The sequence below is a fragment of the Lissotriton helveticus genome, chromosome 2_2, assembly GCF_964261635.1.
Source record: "Lissotriton helveticus chromosome 2_2, aLisHel1.1, whole genome shotgun sequence".
In the NCBI taxonomy this organism is placed as follows: Eukaryota; Metazoa; Chordata; class Amphibia; order Caudata; family Salamandridae; genus Lissotriton; species Lissotriton helveticus.
This window is the reverse complement of record NC_136060.1, coordinates 256623182-256642656: the sequence shown is the minus strand read 5'-3', so window position 1 is coordinate 256642656 and position 19475 is coordinate 256623182. Positions and strand designations below refer to the sequence as shown.

The window sequence follows — 19475 nt, the reverse complement described above, 5'->3', positions numbered from 1 at the left end:
CTACCCTGATGTACCTAACCTAAGCTTAGTACGAGGGAAGAAGTAAGTGAGGTGTAGCATAAATGTAGTATTATTTTGCCAAGAATCTGTCCAAGATTTCTCTTAGGGTCTAATCACCTCCGAACCTTAGTTTGGAATGAAGAAGGTCAGGCTCAGGAATCGATTTCCCAGCAAACCGCAAGGGTAGTTTGGAAACACTGGAGCTGGATTTCTCGGCAGGAGAATAGACAGCGTCTCTCTCAGTGCGTCTACTGGAGGGTCAGCTTCCTTCGGCACTTGCAGTAGCAGGGTGCGTCAGGCAAGTAGATAGTCAAACTGCTCCAAACCACTGTGTGTTTGCTAAGGCAAGTTTGGGCATATTTATACCTTGAAGTTGCTGAGTTTGACGTAAAGGTGGATATAATAACGTCATTAAAGACTCTCAGTTCTTTGAAAACTCCATGAGTTCTTGGACAAGTCGGTTCTCGAGCAAGGGAAAGTCCCTAGCTGCTGAAGCCGAGTTTTCCAAGAAATCGTTGTAGATTTTCTGAACTAGTGGAAGTAGCCCTGCCGTATTTGGACTGCATGGACTATGACTATATATGGTTTTGATTCTTATGCCTATATATGGACATAGTGATTTATACCTATATAAGGGCATGAATCGGGAAATTTTAAATAGTGTCCTAAAATGGTTCACAACACCCACTCCACGTTATCATGTTCATCTAAGATTAAGTACTAAACATAAAAGCTAGAGCATGTGTTTTTACGATCCCACCCTAAAAATATATGAAATGTATCAAAAAAATGATCGTACACAAAATGAGAATTTGTACAATATGCATCAAAGGGCAATGATTTCATTGTAAGCATATGATATGATATTAGCAATGCTAACCAAATGAATCACGAAATTTACATTTATGAAATGGCTCTAGATACAGAAAAAAGGTCTAGACCATTCCATACCAGAATATAAAAGCTAGTTCGATGTGTGCATTAGAACAATATTGTTTCTAGGAAGTAGTCAAAGGCAGATTGCTTTGTGCCAAAATTCAGTCTGTTTTGGAAAAAAGTAAAATTAAATTGTAATAATAGAGTTCTAAACTTGGAAGCTTTTGTTTTGAAAAAAGTGAAGGTCGAATTTCAGAGTTCGAAAGAACGCTGTTTGCTAATTTCAAAAGTTATTCTCGGTGTCAGGAGAAAACATTAAGTCATCCAGGCTGGCAAAGAAATCGTCTACCACAGTAGATGAAAGTTCAACTACTTCATTAAGAAGGTCAATTGTACACAGATGTGAAGCATCGCCGTCAGCCGCATTAGCAATGTTCATAGCAGATGGTACCTGTAAGCCTGTCGATCTGCGTATCTCACCTCCAGTTGGATTTGCCGGTGAGATCTCAATGAATGCTGTCATCAGGATTGGTAGCCGTTGGGGGCAACACAACACATGAGCCTTTACCAGACCCAGTAACGCGTCAACATCTGCTGGCATAGCCGATGGTAGTGTTAGACAGATATCTAACACGCATTCCTCTCCACAAAGCAGGCATCATAGAACAGGTAAGATGCAATCTTGCCAGATTGGTCTGAATGGCAGGAACCATGTAATATTCAGATCTCTCAAACGAGCCAAGCCAAGGATCTGTGTTATTCTGTCACGATACCTCATGGCCTGGAGCACATTCTCCATGCTGACTTGGGTATCGCTGGTGGCCGGATTCGCCATAACGGAGCAGGAGGAATAAAAATAGTATCCCTGCTACGAGTCCCAAAATGAGAGGCAGGCTGCCGAACACAGAGTGTACGAAGTTAGGAAAAATGCCCAGGACTGCTTCAAAGGGTGCTAACAGTCCCGAAAAAATTGTCTTAAATACATGTGCAATACCGCTGGCATCAGACATGTTAAAGATACGACCTAACATTTCTGCAAAATGTATTGGGCAGTTTTTTGATAATAATGCATGTATCTCTGCAGAGGACCTTGCAACTTGCAGATCATACGTCTCTCTGGACGAGGTCAGTGGTACCGTTTTTTGCAAAAGAATGGCTTTCATTCTGCTTAAAGTATCAATTCGTATAGAAGAGATGTTCAGTAAAGGCCATAGTGGCGACTCTCCGTCTGTCTTGGTTTTAGGAAACAATACTTGCATACAACAAGTGACCCTGGCTGACACCCTAACGCGATAGCCTATTCCTGGCATCATTCCACAACAGCTGTGATCATTTAACATAATGTAGCTACCATTGGAAAGCTGCCTGAAAATTGGTTCTCTCACCACTGTGGGCGAACCTTGCAGGTGGCAAGAAGGGTTATTAGAAGAACCCTGGCAGGCTCCGTGTAAATTAATACCTTGACATAACAGTGTACCACTTAGTGAGTTTTTACCATTTTTACCACTAAGAAATACCTCCTTTCCCCCACTCCAACATTTGTGTGTGTATGGTAAATCCCAGGTCGACTTAATGTATTCTTTACCCAACCTTTCATACAGGCCTGCTGGTATGTGTTTTAAGCAATACTGAAACTGGAAAGCCGTCACTAGTATCGTGATGGTACCATATATTATCCATTCAACCGATGGTTTCTCAGAAACGGTCAATGGTAATCTCTCCAGTTTTTCTATGCTCAGCATCGTGTAGTCTGCTCCCCTCTGTGCCAACGAGATTTGTTTATCTGTAAGGTTAAACACAGTAAACAATGACGTAGTGTTGATTAAACGCCAAGGCACATAGCCAGAACGAAGGTTTTGCAACGTCCATCCTAACAGCATTATAGAACATAATTGAGACTGGCCTTGTTGTAACATTAGCAAGTCCTGTTCCATTACGCCATTGGCAGAGGATACAATGCTGTCCAAAGAATATTTTCTGGACGACAGAGTTGTTAACCCATTGTCAACTACAGAGAGTGATTTCTCTAAATTAATACTATCAATTTCTCGTATTCTTTCGGCTGTTTCCATTTGCGTGACTTTCCATGCTTCATTGTATGCAGCGTATATACTGGCGTATATGAAATGTTTATGACGTGGATTACGAGGTCCCAGTAAGAATTCTCGTAAATCAACGCCATCTTTAAACAAAGATATGTGTTGTTTTATTTCTGGAAGTGTGGATTTCTGCAGCCACTCAAGGTATAGTATTCCTACACTATAAGTTGTTATTATCCGTGGATGTTGTCTTTGGATATATCTTGGATCTGGCCGAGATCCTGTGAACCCTTGTGTCTTGTACAGGAATCTATCTTGACAGTGTTCGTGTCTGTGGGCCAGATTAACCATTCTTTCCATTCAGGATGTGTTCTCTATTGTTGAAAAATATAATTTACGTCTACCTCCTCACCTGAAGTTAAATTACTATCAGGTGTGGGCTTACGTATGGACGGTTTGTTTAAATCTTTTATCTTAGCCAGGCCAAGGCAAGATGTCTGTTGAACAGTTTCATTTAAGAACATCATTTGTTCTGGGATGATGCAGGCTCTGAACAATGCTTCTAAACCTTGTACCTGCAAGTCTTTTGTGCCCCAAACAGTTTTTGTCTCAATGTTGTCTTTCCAAAAGTCAAAGCCTAAGGTGGACAATTGAGCATAAAAGGCCGCAGGATAAATCTGTTTAGTATTTGTCAACATACTTTTCATGCCTGTTTTATTCATATTTTTAAAGTAAAAACTGTCTGGGTCTGTAACATTAAAACCTGTAAAATATAGAAATGTTCTAATAAATGTTTTAGAACTAGCTTTTGGAGGTGTTGGGCCATGTTCCCATTGATTATAAGTTAAAACATTTCTAGGGTCTGAAGATTTGTGCAAGTAATGATGACCAAAATTGTTAAAACAATACATTTCTTCATAATTTGATGAACCTTCTAAGTATTCATGTTTTGTAAATTTTGCTGACATTTCTAAGTCTGCCATCATGTTATTAACAGTTTCAAAGTCCCAATCATCAGAGAATGTGCTGGGTGAAACGAAATCACTCAAGGAAACCTTAAATAGGTGTGGAATTTTCAGCAGCTTGACAGGGCCATATATGTCATAATCAGTGGTATCCCAAGCTATTCCACCAGGTAGAGGAACCACTGTGTTGTTCACTGATGACAGGTCTCGTTGTTCACGATGAGATGAATTGTGTGGCTTCAGAAGCAAGTTGATGTTCTAACTTGCTGTATCCATTTTAATGTGTTTTCCATCTATCGTCTTTCCCAAACTTAAAACAAGAATGAACCATAGCAGGAGATAAAATACACCTAATCCAAGCCAAAATTAAACCCATGGTGAAACCAGATATGTTTTTGCATGCTCTTGACCAAGTTCCGTTAATTTTTCCTTGAAAGTTTTATTTGCTGGAGTAGTTTCAGGTTCACTGGGATCCTCAGAAAAGTTATCAAAGTTGATAAAATAGCCAGAGACAGTTCTGTCAATAGTTGGTATTGCATCCGGATTCTTTGAAATCGCTGGAGTTGCATGTTCCCTTGACATGTTTGTATAGTCAGATGCTACTTCATTGTTGACGGGAGTTTCTTGACGAACTGTTATTTAGGTTTCAAGAGGCACAAGTTCCATGCCTTTGTTGTATAGTCCTTCTTTTCTTACTTTAGAATCTTCAAAGGTGATGAGTCTTTCAGTTTGAACCTCTTGGATAGTAGCAAGATTTGGTTGTCTGCTACATCTTAGTCCACTCGGCCTACTACTTATTATCGGCCACATGGTGTGGTTTTACCAGGTAAATTGATACAGACCGGTTCTCCTTTCTTCCAGCAAGGGGCACCAGTAGCACTGTTCTTGATCCGTGGATTGCTAGTACAGGTACTGGTTTTCTGTAAGAAGGCCCAAATTCCTTCTTGTCTGCTATTTTCTCCCTGACCAGATCCCCAATCTTTGGAATCCAGACAGGTCTTGCTGGGACAGGTGGTTTTTCTTCAGTGGTCGTTGGCTTTTCACTGGTGTTGCTCAGACTTCTTCTTGTTTCATTTAAGTCCTGTAAAACAGCCAAATGATCTTTGATATCAAATGGTTTTTGGTCCACCACTGAAGTGTGACGATCGAGATCTTCAACCAACATTCTAGTACCAAAAAGGATTTCATATGGAGTGATTCCACCCAGAGAATTTCTTGGCAGGTTATTAAGACTACGTTGGACATTTTTTAGATGTTTGACCCACCTATCACCCGAACCTAATACCCTAGCTGTTATAGATTGCTTTATGTCACTTTTTTTCTATCCACAACCGAATTTCGCAATGCAACGCCCAAGCTGGCCATGGCCTCCTTGTAAGCCCTAGAGCTAAAAGCAGGACCTTGGTCAGAATGTAGCGTGCCGATTGCGTATGTGCTGATAAAGACTCGCAAATCTTTTATAACAGTTCGGGCATCAGCCGAGCGCTGAGGTCACATCCAAATGAATCTTGAGCATGAATCCACTGCGACCAATATATATTTATAGTTGCCATCCCTTTGTAAGGGACCACAGTGGTCCAGGTAAACACACGCTAGTGGTTTATCTGAAATCAGAAGGGGTGTCTGCGCCGGGCATTTCACTGTTGAAACTTTCCTTTTCTGATAGATTTCACATTCCAAAACATAGTTTCTGGTTTGTTTCCTTATGCGTGGCACCAGTATCGCTGTTTTAATAATGAAACTGTGGCGGAAACACCTGCGTGTGCAAAGGCAAGCCCTTCATGTGCCGCTAAAATTAGTCCTAATCTGTGTTCCATGTTTGGGATTGCTCTACCCCCCACTCCAGGGATTCAAGCAAACGGAACATTATTTGCATCAGTTATATATGAATACTTGAGTGGATAGCCTTTTGGTAGTGTTTTACCACTGTCTTTTATTGAAGCAGTGACTGCTTGCATTATTTTGCTGTCTATTTTAGTTTTTGAACGAGTAATTGCAGCTACGGAAGCCGTTTGCACAGCTGCCTTCGCAGCTTCATCAGCCAATGAATTCCCTTTAACGTGAATGCCATCAAGCTGATGACTCAGTGTATGGATCACGTGAGTCTTTTGTAGTCCTTCCTGCAAAAGAACTACTTGTTCCCTAAGCATTTTATGCTTTATTGTGCCACCTTTTGCGTCTTTAAAACATTCCCCCCTTAACATCTTGAAACAGAACGCTAAGAAAAGCCCTCACATTCACAGCTACCCTGCTGCAAGCTGTACAATTTAATTCGTTTTTAAAAGCCCCGTTTTTGGTCATATTTTTTCTTCATTTACCTGTTTTCCCTTGCTTTTAATTAAGGCCACTTGCAGACTCGCACAGCTGCCACCTTACCCCCACTTTAATTGGAGAGATCACCGCGTTTTCGCGGGTCCCTGCCCACTGTCTTGTGTGGTGGCCATCTTGGGAGTGGGGACACTGCCGGCGGCGCGGTTAGCGCTATAGTCTTCAGGCGCTCGGCGAGCATAAAGGCAGGCGTCAGGCAGGTGAGCACCCTTAACATCTTGAAACAGAACGCTAAGAAAAGCCCTCGCATTCACAGCTACCCTGCTGCAAGCTGTACAATTTAATTCGTTTTTAAAAGCCCCGTTTTTGGTCATATTTTTTCTTCATTTACCTGTTTTCCCTTGCTTTTAATTAAGGCCACTCGCAGACTCGCACAGCTGCCACCTTACCCCCACTCTAATTGGAGAGATCACCGCGTTTTCGCGGGTCCCTGCCCACTGTCTTGTGTGGTGGCCATCTTGGGAGGGGGGACACTGCCGGCGGCGCGGTTAGTGCTATAGTCTTCAGGCGCTCGGCGAGCATAAAGGCAGGCGTCAGGCAGGTGAGCACCCTTAACATCTTGAAACAGAACGCTAAGAAAAGCCCTCGCATTCACAGCTACCCTGCTGCAAGCTGTACAATTTAATTTGTTTTTAAAAGCCCCGTTTTTGGTCATATTTTTTCTTCATTTACCTGTTTTCCCTTGCTTTTAATTAAGGCCACTTGCAGACTCGCACAGCTGCCACCTTATGCCCACTCTAAATGGAGAGATCACCGCGTTTTCGCGGGTCCCTGCCCACTGTCTTGTGTGGTGGCCATCTTGGGAGGGGGGACACTGCCGGCGGCGCGGTTAGCGCTATAGTCTTCAGGCGCTCGGCGAGCATAAAGGCAGGCGTCAGGCAGGTGAGCACCCTTAACATCTTGAAACAGAACGCTAAGAAAAGCCCTCGCATTCACAGCTACCCTGCTGCAAGCTGTACAATTTAATTCGTTTTTAAAAGCCCCGTTTTTGGTCATATTTTTTCTTCATTTACCTGTTTTCCCTTGCTTTTAATTAAGGCCACTTGCAGACTCGCACAGCTGCCACCTTACCCCCACTCTAATTGGAGAGATCACCGCGTTTTCGCGGGTCCCTGCCCACTGTCTTGTGTGGTGGCCATCTTGGGAGGGGGGACACTGCCGGCGGCGCGGTTAGCGCTATAGTCTTCAGGCGCTCGGCGAGCATAAAGGCAGGCGTCAGGCAGGTGAGCACCCTTAACATCTTGAAACAGAACGCTAAGAAAAGCCCTCGCATTCACAGCTACCCTGCTGCAAGCTGTACAATTTAATTCGTTTTTAAAAGCCCAGTTTTTGGTCATATTTTTTCTTCATTTACCTGTTTTCCCTTGCTTTTAATTAAGGCCACTTGCAGACTCGCACAGCTGCCACCTTACCCCCACTCTAATTGGAGAGATCACCGCGTTTTCGCGGGTCCCTGCCCACTGTCTTGTGTGGTGGCCATCTTGGGAGGGGGGACACTGCCGGCGGCGCGGTTAGCGCTATAGTCTTCAGGCGCTCGGCGAATATAAAGTCAGCCATGCTGACGCGCAGCGTCATCACGCAGCGTCATCACCGGAATGTCGCCGGAGTTTCGCCAGAGTTAAGCCCGTCTGGGCCCGTCCGGACCCAGACGGGCACAGGGCATGTTACTCTGCTCAACTCTGCCGTATGTATGGACACTACTCTCAGATATCCCAGGGATACTCTGCTATCGTTACAGGCCCCTAGGCATACTAGCTGCAGCTACCAGTGGGTAGAAGGCACCTCTTTTACTCAATGCCCACTATGTTATTTAGGTAGTACCCTGAATGACCTGATACAGTTTTCCATGGCTCTGCTTAATTGCAGATCATTACCGTGCCACGCCGTGGAAATTAATTCTTTAATTCTGGATCATAGTTTGGATGCCTTGTTCCTTACGGAAACTTGGCTGACCTCTAGTTCTGGACCTGATATTGCTAAAGCCCTCCCTCCAGGATACCTTATGCATCATCTAGATAGGCCGGATGGGAGGGGGGGAGGAGTCGCCATTGTGTATAGAGATAAATATGTATGCAAAGCGATAGACTGCGGTATTAATAATTCTGAAAGCTATCAATTTTCGCTGCGCATATCTTCTACTAACTCTATTTCTGGCCTTCTGGTTTATCGGCCTCCTGCAACGATGGGAAACTTCTTATATTCCCTCATTGAGGCAGTGATACCATTGGCTGCCGCGTCCTCCAACTTTATAGTGCTCGGAGACCTTAATTTACATTTCGATGATCCTTGTGATGCAGTAGCGAGAGACCTACAAGGCACGCTGGGTGCATTTGGTCTGCACCTTGTCAATGTTGGTGTCACCCACAATAAGGGTCATCAGCTGGATGTTGCTTTTGCAAACTTTGAGAACCTGCAAGCCCTCCAGCCTTTGGATCTTCCCTGGACGGACCATTGTTTAGTCCCTCTTACATGGCTGTTGGGGAAAGAGAGAGATCCTGTGCCTAAACGGTATACAATGGAACGACTCTGGTCGAGGCTACCAGCTGATAGCTGGGCCACAGAGTTGGCAAGAACTTGTCCTCCCCCTGTCACTGACCCCATTGTTGCCGACCAGCATGTGGGAAGTTGGTTGACTAATACTTTAGACTCACTGATTCCGAAAAAGAGAAGGCCCATTAGGGAAAGGAGAGTCGGTTCCGCGCCCTGGTATACCCCTGAGCTTAGGGGTCTTAGAACATCATGTAAAAGGTCAGAACGGGCTTGGAGGAGAGAACGAACGGAAGAAAGTCGGGAGGACTATAAGATAGAGATGAGGAAGTATAAAGTCGCTTTGAAAGATGCCAAAAGGGACTTCTTCAGTGATAGGATTGAAAGGGCAAGTAACTCACCAGGGGAATTGTTCAAAATTTTTAAAGAGCTTTTGAAGGCCCCGGTTCCACCTGTTGTGTACGACAATCCTCAAGAAAAATGTGAAGAGCTAGCTGACTTTTTCCATTCGAAAATAGAGAAGATCCTGTCCTCGTTGCCTGCAACCCCTCAGATCTCCTCGGACCCTAGCCCAGTAATATGCTCCGCTGAGCTGTCCTCCTTCGGCCCTTTCTCTGAGGAGGAGGTTATAAAAGTCCTGAAAGGGATGAAGAGTGGGTCTCCTAGCGACCCGGTGCCTGTGAAATATCTTAAACTTGTAGCAAATACTTTGGCCTCCCCGCTTACAGATCTCATTAATCTCTCACTCTCCCAGGGCACTGTGCCTCAGAGATGGAAAAATGCAGTTGTCAAAGCTTTATTGAAGAAACCTGGATTAGACTCCTCAAATTTGGCCAACTACAGGCCTATATCACTTCTGCCCGGCTTCTCAAAAGTCGCTGAAAAGTTGGTCAACCGCCAGCTCTCTCACCATCTAGAGTCCCACCACTTGTTGGGGGACTCCCGAACGGGCTTTCGCCCTGGTCAAGGAACAGACACAGCCTTATTGGCAGTGGTGGAGGAAGCAAGGAGCATTCTTGATTCAGGGGGGTCAGTGGCAGGGATCCTCCTGGACTTGAGTGCTGCCTTTGACACCGTAAGCCATCAGGTGCTCCTCCAACGTCTGTCAGGGGTGGGTGTGACAGGGATGGCCTTAAAATGGCTTGAATCCTTCCTCTCCAATCGTTTCTATCAGGTCTGGGAAGGGGCAGAGCAGTCGTCCTTGTTCCCTCTTCAATGCGGAGTCCCTCAGGGCTCATCTTTGAGCCCTACCTTATTTAATATTTACATGACTCCTCTTGAAAGAGTGGTTTCCCCCTCAGGAGTGAGAGTCATCAGCTATGCTGATGATACTCAGCTTGTGGTAGGCCTTACCCAGCTGGTGGAACAACCCGAAGTCTTTCATGACTGCCTCGCTAATGTCCATCGTTGGATGTCCCATTCTGCCCTTAAACTTAATGGTGAAAAAACAGAGCTGATGCTGATGGGCAAAGCCAGTCCCACACTTATTGCTAGCTGTTGGCCCCGGTCTCTGGGTGACCCACCATCTCCCAAGAAGGAGATTAAGACCCTGGGAGTTTGGTTGGAGGAAGATCTGTCCTTTAGGACCCATGCCAGGAAGACCGCGGGGGTGTGTTTTGGTCTGGTGCGGTCAGCGCGCAAGGTTCTACCACTGCTCCCTAACTCTTCTAGGAAGCTCCTTATCCGTGGTCTAATCTTGTCAAGGCTTGATTACGGGAATGCACTATTTCTCGGCGCTCCCGAAGCGACGTTTAAAACTCTTCAACAGGTGCAGAATGCAGCTGCCAGAGTGCTGATGGAGGTCCCGAGAAGACACTCAGCCGCCCCGGCTCTGAAAACGCTTCACTGGCTCCCGGTTAAGGAGCGGGTGAAATTTAAAGCGTTATGCACAGCCCATAAGATCCTATATGGCAAGGGCCCCTCTATCTTGTCCACTATGGCACGCCCCTACAAGCCCACTCGCCCACTGAGTTCGGACCAAAGACATTTTCTACAGTCAGCCAGAGTAAAAAGAGCTCGCTCTGGGGGCCGCCGCTTCTCAGTGCAAGTGGCGGCACTGTGGAACTCTTTGCCCTTTAAGATTCGTTTAGAGCCCAACATCTTGTTTTTTAGGAAACTCTTGAAGACCCATCTGTTTCCGGTGTAGCGACTGAGTTGAGTGTTGCTTTCTGTTGTCTACAGCGCCGGGATGCCCCCGGGTTACTGAGCGCGGTATAAATTTTATATAATAATAATAATAAAAATAAAACCATTTTGAACCCAGTTCTGCAGATATTCATTGTAAGACTGGACGCAGTAATACGAATCGCACACTATAAGTGTGGGGAATTCGCGATCGGTATTTTCAGGCGCCATCTTGAAAGCCTGTAGTTCAGCTCGCTTAGCTGTACAGTCTCCTAGAGATTGAGTTTTTGTGACCATAGGTCGGAATTTACCATCGTGCCAGCGACCTTTAACAATCGCGCACACTGCACTATAAGCTCGTTTACCCCCAATTGCGGGCTGTGCTGATCCGTCTGTATATATTATACAGCCGTAATGTTCTAGAGGTAGAATTTCAGAAGGCAGAGGACATTCTTGTTCGTATTGGAGAAATTCTTGTGTTTTCAAGTAAGGGTCAAAAACGTATTCAACGTCTGTTGCAGCAAGAGAATTAACCCATTGTATCCATCTTGGATGTAGAGCTTTTGCATTTGGGATGCTTGCCTTTGTAACTGCGTCCAAGGCAGGTACAGGTGTAACGACTTTAATGCGTTTACCCTGTGCGAGGGCTCTCTCCTTTGCTACCGCAGTTTGAACCGCTGTCAGAATTTGTTCTGTTGAAGTGAATTTTATTTCAGCTTCTGTGTAAAAGTGTGACTTGTAAGCTATGGGTACCTTTTCACCTTCATTAAAGGTTAGGTATGTGAATCCGCATCTCCCTGGGATGATTCGGATTACAATGTTGCGTACATTGTCGTGTGTTTATAAGTGTGTTGTTGCCAAAATGTCTGTTTGTAGTGAACGCAAAATTTCTGTGTGTTTTTGAGTCCAATTATTAGGTTTGAAATCAGGTTTGATTAGTTCGTAGAGAGGTTTAACCCTTTCTGCGTAATTCAAAATGTAAGTTCTTCCGAAGTTTAGGAATCCTAGAATTGACTGTAAGTTTTTCAGCGTTTTTGGAGGTTGGAGCAGCGCACATTTTTCTAAAATGTTTGCTGCTAGGCTTTTGCCTTCACTTGAAAGTTCGCATCCCAAGAATAGGACGTTGAGGTGGGCAATTCTTGATTTTTTAAAGTTGAATTTATACCCTTCAGAGGCGTATCCAAGTATTATGGTGTTCACCCTGTTCAAGTGCCGGTCCAAATCATCATCTGTAAGATAGATGTCATCGACATAAAATAATGCCTCATCATCATACGTTTGTAGTAACTCTGTTACTCTGGCTGAAAATAACCCTGGACTATTCTTGAGTCCTTGGGGGAGACGGCAAAATTGATGCTGTGTCCCCATTATTGAGAAAGCGGTCAAATACCTGCTTTCTGGTGCGATATTTTGACAGAAGAAACCGTTTGAAATGTCTAATGTCGTTTTGTATTTTTTGCAAACGATGTTATTCATCAGTACTGCACTGTGTGCATTTTGTACTGCAAAAGTTTTGCAACAAGAGTTTAAATGTCTGTAATCCAAAACTAGACGATATGATTTGTCTGGTTTGGAGTAAGGAAACAAAGAATTGTTCATGGACGAGGTGCATATTTCAATCACCCCCTGCTATTCAAGTTGATCTAAGATCTCCCTGACTTGCTTTTTAGCATCCTGCTTTACTGGGTACTGCCTCTGAGCAGTAGGTTGATTTTTTTAACTGGATTTTATGGTGAGGAGAGTCCTCATCCCATCCCACATGATTTTTATATAATGCTGGAGCATGGGCAGCACCCCATTTTCTGGCATAGGTGTATTTTTTATAAATAGGAATATGGTTTGAGAAGGCTGGCATAATGATTTCTTCGCCATGTGGGCACTCCCTGACAAATTCAGGTGGCCAGTCTTTTCCGCCAGAACAATGTCATAACCCTTAGATAGTTTTCCCAAAAGAGTTGTTAGAAATGGGGTAGCCAAATGGGGTAGCCAATTCTACAGGGGGTAGCATGGTGCAGAGCGGGCAGGCCAAACTCCTGAGGACATGTGTGAAGCATCCACGCAGTACACACAGACAACACACCAGGGAGACCACAAAAAGAGACACAACACCAGTTTCGGTGAAAAAGAATAACTTTTGTATTGGGTCAAATATGCAAAAGTAAACACAGTAATCACTATACTGCGCCAACTGGCGCCAAGGCAAAATATACACAGGGATTATTTACAGGGTAAATGAAAAAGAAGCAAAAGGTAAGTACATTAGGGTCAACAGTACAATTAAAACGTCAACATTAACCTTTGGCCCCACCTAATTGGTATCAGCATTAACATCAGGCCTAGACATGCAGCAGCCCTAAATCCTGAGGCAGGAATCCATTCTCAGTGGGCATAACCTGAGCCTGGAGTCCAACCATAGAATCATAAAAACAGTAGGCCTCAGGGGCATTAGCATTAGGCATCAAATCATGAGTAAGCGACTGAGTCCTAACATGGGTCCCACTCTGCGGTGTGCAAAATCCTGGGAGCTCAGGGGTATCAACCTTAGGAAAACATCAGGCACAATAGTATAGGCAGAACTCATTTGGTCAGAAACACCGTGCACATATAAATGGCATCAACTGCATTAGCAATAGGCCTGAACCACACTAGGCGCAACATCATCGGCATAGCTGCACAATCACACTAGTACCGGGCATCAGCCATGAGCCTAGGTTACATTTGTATAGGCCTAAACAGGGGTTAGCACCCTTGGGCACCAACCTAGTGACGAGTTTGCCAGCCTGGGGCATATAGCGACACTTAGGCCCCCAGCGTTGGGGTCCCCTATCCTGGGTCTCTAAATCAAAGCTGCTCCCTTTGTGGTAATAAGAAAGGGGCTCTGGCACCCCTCGGGGTATCCTCCTCCAGCTGGTCCATGGGGCGAAAGTCAGAGTCTATACAGCGTTCTTTACCATGGGGGAGACATCCTAAAATAGGGGGGTGAAAAGCGAAACATTTTGGGAAAAGGGGCCAAGTCCAACAAGAGTGCTTTTATTTTTCTAGTTATGTCCCCCTCTATCCGGAGTGTTACTTCATATAAATTAGGGGGGAAACTAACCCTGGTGTCGGCAGTTTCAACCTGAATGCATTCATTCAGATACACTGTCACCAGATGATCTTTCAGGATCCTGCGAGCTATGGTGACCTCTGCTGCGCTGTCCAGCATTGTCTGGGCCCACTCCCCGTTCTTGAGTTGTATTCTCAAGATCCTTGGCATGGCTGATTTTAATACTTGCTACCTTCTTTTTGGAGAATTGAGTTTTCTTCTTTTTTGGAACGTGTTGAGCGTCTTTGGACTTCACACGTTCTTCATTGTGTTCTGATCGTCCTCTTCTTTCGGATTTCTGCGAGGATGTCTGAAAGGTACGAGAGGATCGTGTATCAGTATCTTGATATCAATCAGGTTTTCTTAAATTATCTCTATTTCTAAGGTTATACCTCTTTTCAGAGTGCTCCTTTTGAGGAGATCTACCTCTGGACTGAGAGCGCTTCTCTTTAGGAAATGGCTGTCTACTATTTTCCCATTTATTTTTAGGAGTAGTTAGATTGTTTTTGATAAAAACTTTGTCAGGATTTTCTGTTAATTCGGGCTTTACAGGTTTCCCTCCCAAACTATCTCTTCCGTGTTCTTCATAGGATTTTTCAATAATTCTGGCAAGTTCGTATGAACTTGTAATATCGAGTTCTTTTAATTTTTGGCGGATTGCCACGGATGCTGTTTCACCTTTAATGTTAGCTAATAAAATAGCTGAGACTTGTTTGAATTCTTTCAGTAATTTCATACCAAGATTCAAGGCTGGTTCTGGACCATATTCATTTTGAATCTGCCTCAGAACATCTGGTATCACTGCCATAGACGGGACACCATGTGTTTTTGTGTAAATTGAAGCAAAGACTGTACCCCAATTGTCACAGTCCTCCACGTGTAGTGCAATCCCCATTTGAGTAATATTCTGGGCTAACCAGAATGGAATGTGTTCTCTTTTTGCGGGCAACTTACCAATGACTGACTGTATAGTCTGTGGTGTGATTTTGTTTGTGTTCCCCTGATGAGGGGTGTGCTGTGGAATTCTTATAGCAGGTTGGAATGTTAAAGCCCCCATGACATATTGTACAAATTGTCTATGTATTTTAATTAATTGTTTTAGCTGAGCTTACAGTTCTACATCTGACATTCTCTCAACGTCAGGATGTGGTGTATAGCTGGCTAGTACCGGGCATGTTGCTCCTGGTCTACCTAGTGGACCAAGCCTGGTAATGTGATTTTGATGTTGTAGGGCACCTTTAACCAAGAGCTGATGCTGATGGTAAGTTAGTGGAATTTCAATGTCCTCGAAAGGAACGTATTCCGCTGGATGTTCCTCTATCTTATAGAAGTGGAACACGTATTGTTGGATTTGCTTGTGGAAAGACAATCCATGAACAGAATACCTCTGTCTGGCGATATTCATGTGCCCCCATGACAAATATGACTCTACCGCCTCTTGCTGATAGGCCATTTTCTATAAGCTTTATAGCTATGGTTTTCCTTACGTTTTCTGGAATGTTTATAGCATCCGCATCGTCATGTCGGAAACCTGTAGTGTCAAAACCTGGTTGGTTTGAATTTACTGCAGTTCCACTGCCCCCAGGATTGTCTTCGTCTGAAATTTTGTTTAAGAAGTTTGCAGAGCAAGTTTCAATGAAATAAAGATAAGGTGCACAATATTTTGGAACACTGTATCCTTCAACGTTGAACAAAACCAAAACTAATACATAGTATTTTTCATCCCACTCAGTTTATGGCGGATATTTTATCCTTTAACCCACTCCAGACGTCTATTGGAGTTTTTACTGGTAAAGGGGTGTCTGTGAAAAGCACGACTGAGTTACTCTAGTATCTAGCGTTAAATTAGTGCCTTACCAAACGTTGGGCGCCATGTAGTGTAGTTCCTATATTCCCAATAGGCATTGGAATAATACATCCTATAGATGTGACGTAGGACTTAGGTCGACTAGGTCTCTATTGAATATATTAAACTTAATTGTGAGTGCCAGCTAGCTCAGAGGTCACTAGAAATGTTCTCGAATTCACAAGAAGGGATTAATTTCTGACAACCACATAAACATGACAACTTTGTTTCCCCAAGATAAAGCTGATCTTCAGAGTCGTGGAAACAATAGATAGATATTTCACTCAGTCAATCGTGCATGCTTCGTTTCACCAGAAGTGCAGGGAAATAGATAGACGGGCGTTTTCAATAAAAAGGTTTTATTGAACAGTCTTCTTTCTCAAGCATAAGAAATGCTACAATCGTATAAGTGGTTGTAAAATATAATGCATACAGTATAAAGAGTAGAATAAAATAATACTGTAAGAGCATTGTATGGTTCCTAAACCATAGAGAAATACATACAAAAATAACAGAGGCTAAAAGTTCTCAACTGGTGCTTCTAAAATACGCCTACCCCGATGTACCTAACCTAAGCTTAGTAGGAGGGAAGAAGTAAGTGAGGTGTAGCATAAATGTAGTATTCTTTTGCCAAGAATCTGTCCAAGATTTCTCTTAGGGTCTAATCAGCTCCGTACCTTAGTTTGGAATGAAGAAGGTCAGGATCAGGAATCGATTTCCCAGCAACCCGCAAGGGTAGCTTGGAAACACTGGAGCTGAATTTCTCGGCAGGAGAAAAGACAACGTCTCTCTTAGTGCGTCTGCTGGAGGGTCGGCTTCCTTCGGGACTTGCAGTAGCAGGGCGCGTCAGGCAAGTAGATAGTCGAACTGCTCCAAACCACTGTGTGTTTGCTAAGGCAAGTGTGGGCATATTTATACCTTGAAGGTGCCGAGTTTGACGTAAAGGTGGACATAATAACGTCATTAAAGACTCTCAGTTCTTTGAAAACTCCATGAGTTCTTGGTCAAGTCAGTTCTCGAGCAAGGGAAATTCCCTAGCTGCTGAAGCCGAGTTTTCCAAGAAATCGTTGTAGATTTTCAGAACTAGTGAAAGTAGCCCTGCCGTATTTGGACTGCGTGAGCTATAACTAAATATGGTTATGATTCTTATGCCTATATAAGGACATAGTGATTTATACCTATATAAGGGCATGAATCGGGAAATTTACAATAGTGTCCTAAAGTGGAGTGGTGTGGCTCACTGGTTAGAGGCGGCAGACCCGGGAGCAGAGGATGGCCTGGGACCAGGGTTCAATTCCCGACGCGGCAGGGTCTTGGACCAGGGTCAACGGACTCGATAATTCTCGCCTCGGTGCCTACTCTAACTAGGGATCACACTCGGCAACTCTGGGCATTAGCTTGCCTCATCTCCACAACAGCCCCCCACATACGCCAGGGATGCCTGGTTTCACCTTGGAGATACCCAGTAGGGACCATCTCACAGGGAAAGCCAGGACGGGTTCCCCAGTGGTCTACAGCGCAGAGATACTCCTTCGGGAGTCGATTCTAGCGCTTTAGAAACCCACAATCAATCAATCAAATGGTTCACAACAGGGTAGTGTAAGATTTTAGGCTTTAGGGCAGTGGGAGGGGAATGGGCAGTTGAGGTAGTTTTTAGTGTTGGGGTCGTGGTAGGTTTAGGGAATGGGAAGGGGTTGGGGTAGGTTAATGGACAGTGCAGGGCTGTGGTAGGGGGAAGTCGGGGCGAGTTGGGGGAGTGGCGACCTTAGCCACACATACCCTTTTACCATTCATGCCTATACCATGAGATTTCGTGTTAAAGGATGCGTGGTAAAGGAATGCGTGGTTAAGACGCATTCGTGGTTGGGCTGCGTGGTAGCGTCACGCGTGGTAAAACCTTTTGTGATTATATCATACACCCGTCACAGCCAAGGTTATAGATCCAGACTGTAGTATTCCCACCATGGTCCCCAGATCTTCTACCATTTGCAAGAGGTTAAAGCCTTCCTTTTAAATATTAGTAAGTCACCCATATAAAAACTTTGTAACCCACAAGGTAGAGTGCACAGTATTTAAAAATGGGACATATAGAAAATGTATGTGATCGTATCCGTACAGTGACAAGGCCCTAAAAGCTTTTTTTTTTACTTTGGCAGGCCTGGTTGTCCTATTTAGAGATTCAGACTACAGAATAAAATACTAATAATGTAGCTGGTATATGGGACCGGCTTGAAAGATAATTAGACATGTCTGGTGAGCTTGAGCAGGGTAGCTTTAGACAACCTTGGAGTTTGAATGCTACAGACAAAGGCTATGTTTCTTTATGTGGGTCAACATGGGGCTGAGGAAATGCACGACTTACAGAAAACATGGGAGAAAGTTAATTTTGACACTCACCACTCTACCCCACCATGGGATCACCAGCATGCCCCATCTACAAATTTCTTTGTTGAGAACTTTGACAAGAATAAAATCTGTATTTTCACAAAAGTGCTGGGACCTTGAATTGTACATAAAAAGTTTGCGTCGACGCGTTTCGATTGATACAGTGAATTATACCATATTTTTCAAGACTTAGGGCCAGATGTAGGAAAATCTCATTTACCGATTCATAAACACCGAATTTTACCGATTCGGTATTTATGAATCGGTAAATAAGATGTAGGTAATAATTCGGTAATTTTAGGGCATGTCTGTGTGCCACATGGCACAGGTGTACATGCACACATGTGCATGTACACAGGGATTCGGTATTTACCATGCAATTGTATTACATAGTAAATACCGAATCCTGAAAGGCCTGTAGCACTGTTCAAAGAGCTACCTACATCTGAAAATACAGATTCGGTGATTTTACCGATTGGTAAATTTACCGAATCGGTAACATTTACAGATTCGGTAAATTTACTGATTCTGTAAAATTACCGAATCTGTATGTTTTTTGAGCCCCTACATCTCTATAGCCCAATACCGGTCGGAAACGGCCGAAAATCTGTATTTTTGGCCATTTCCGACCGGTATTGGCCTACCTACATCTGGCCCTTAATCTTGTTCTGTCATGTAAGCGGGGTCAAATACATTTTTCACCCCTTGCCGTCAATGGGCTGGAGTTGACGAATGCGTGCAGCAATGGTTTGCTCCAAAAATAGGAGGGTTTGTGCGCTGTATGGATAATATGTAGTTGCTGTGCAGTATTTATGGCATAAATACCGGTAAAACGTAATCCTATGCTTAGGGACTTGATAATAAGGATCCGTATTTGTGAGGATCTATAAAATTGAGGAGTCCTAATCTCACTCCAATCTCTGTATACTTGGGCTGCAGTTGGACGATCACGATCGATCTTTCCAGTTTCAAAGCGGCTACTTATAGTGCCTGAAATGGTCTCGCTTCTGGGGTTCCGCGTTGCATCGCGGAACCCCAGAAGCGAGACCATTTCAGGCACTATAAGTAGGATTATGTTTTACCGGTATTTATGCCATAAATACTGCCCAGCAACTACATATTATCCATACAGCGCACAAGCCCTCCTATTTTTGGTTTGCCCAACAAACCATTGCTGCACGCATTCATCAACTCCAGCCCATTGACGGCAAGGGGTGAAAAATCTATTTGACCCCGCTTACATGACAGAACAAGATTAAGTCTTGAAAAAGATGGTATAATTCACTGTATCCATCGAAACGCGTTGACGCAAACTTTTTATGTACAATTCAAGGTTCCAG

The 19475-nt window shown here is 44.0% G+C and overlaps 1 protein-coding gene across 1 annotated transcript in view; it reads right to left on the bottom strand.

Moving 5' to 3' along the window:
- LGI2 (leucine rich repeat LGI family member 2) overlaps nt 1–19475 on the bottom strand; it is a 376870-nt gene that overhangs the window by 122792 nt on the left and 234603 nt on the right. The gene's annotated exons all lie outside the window — the stretch shown is intronic.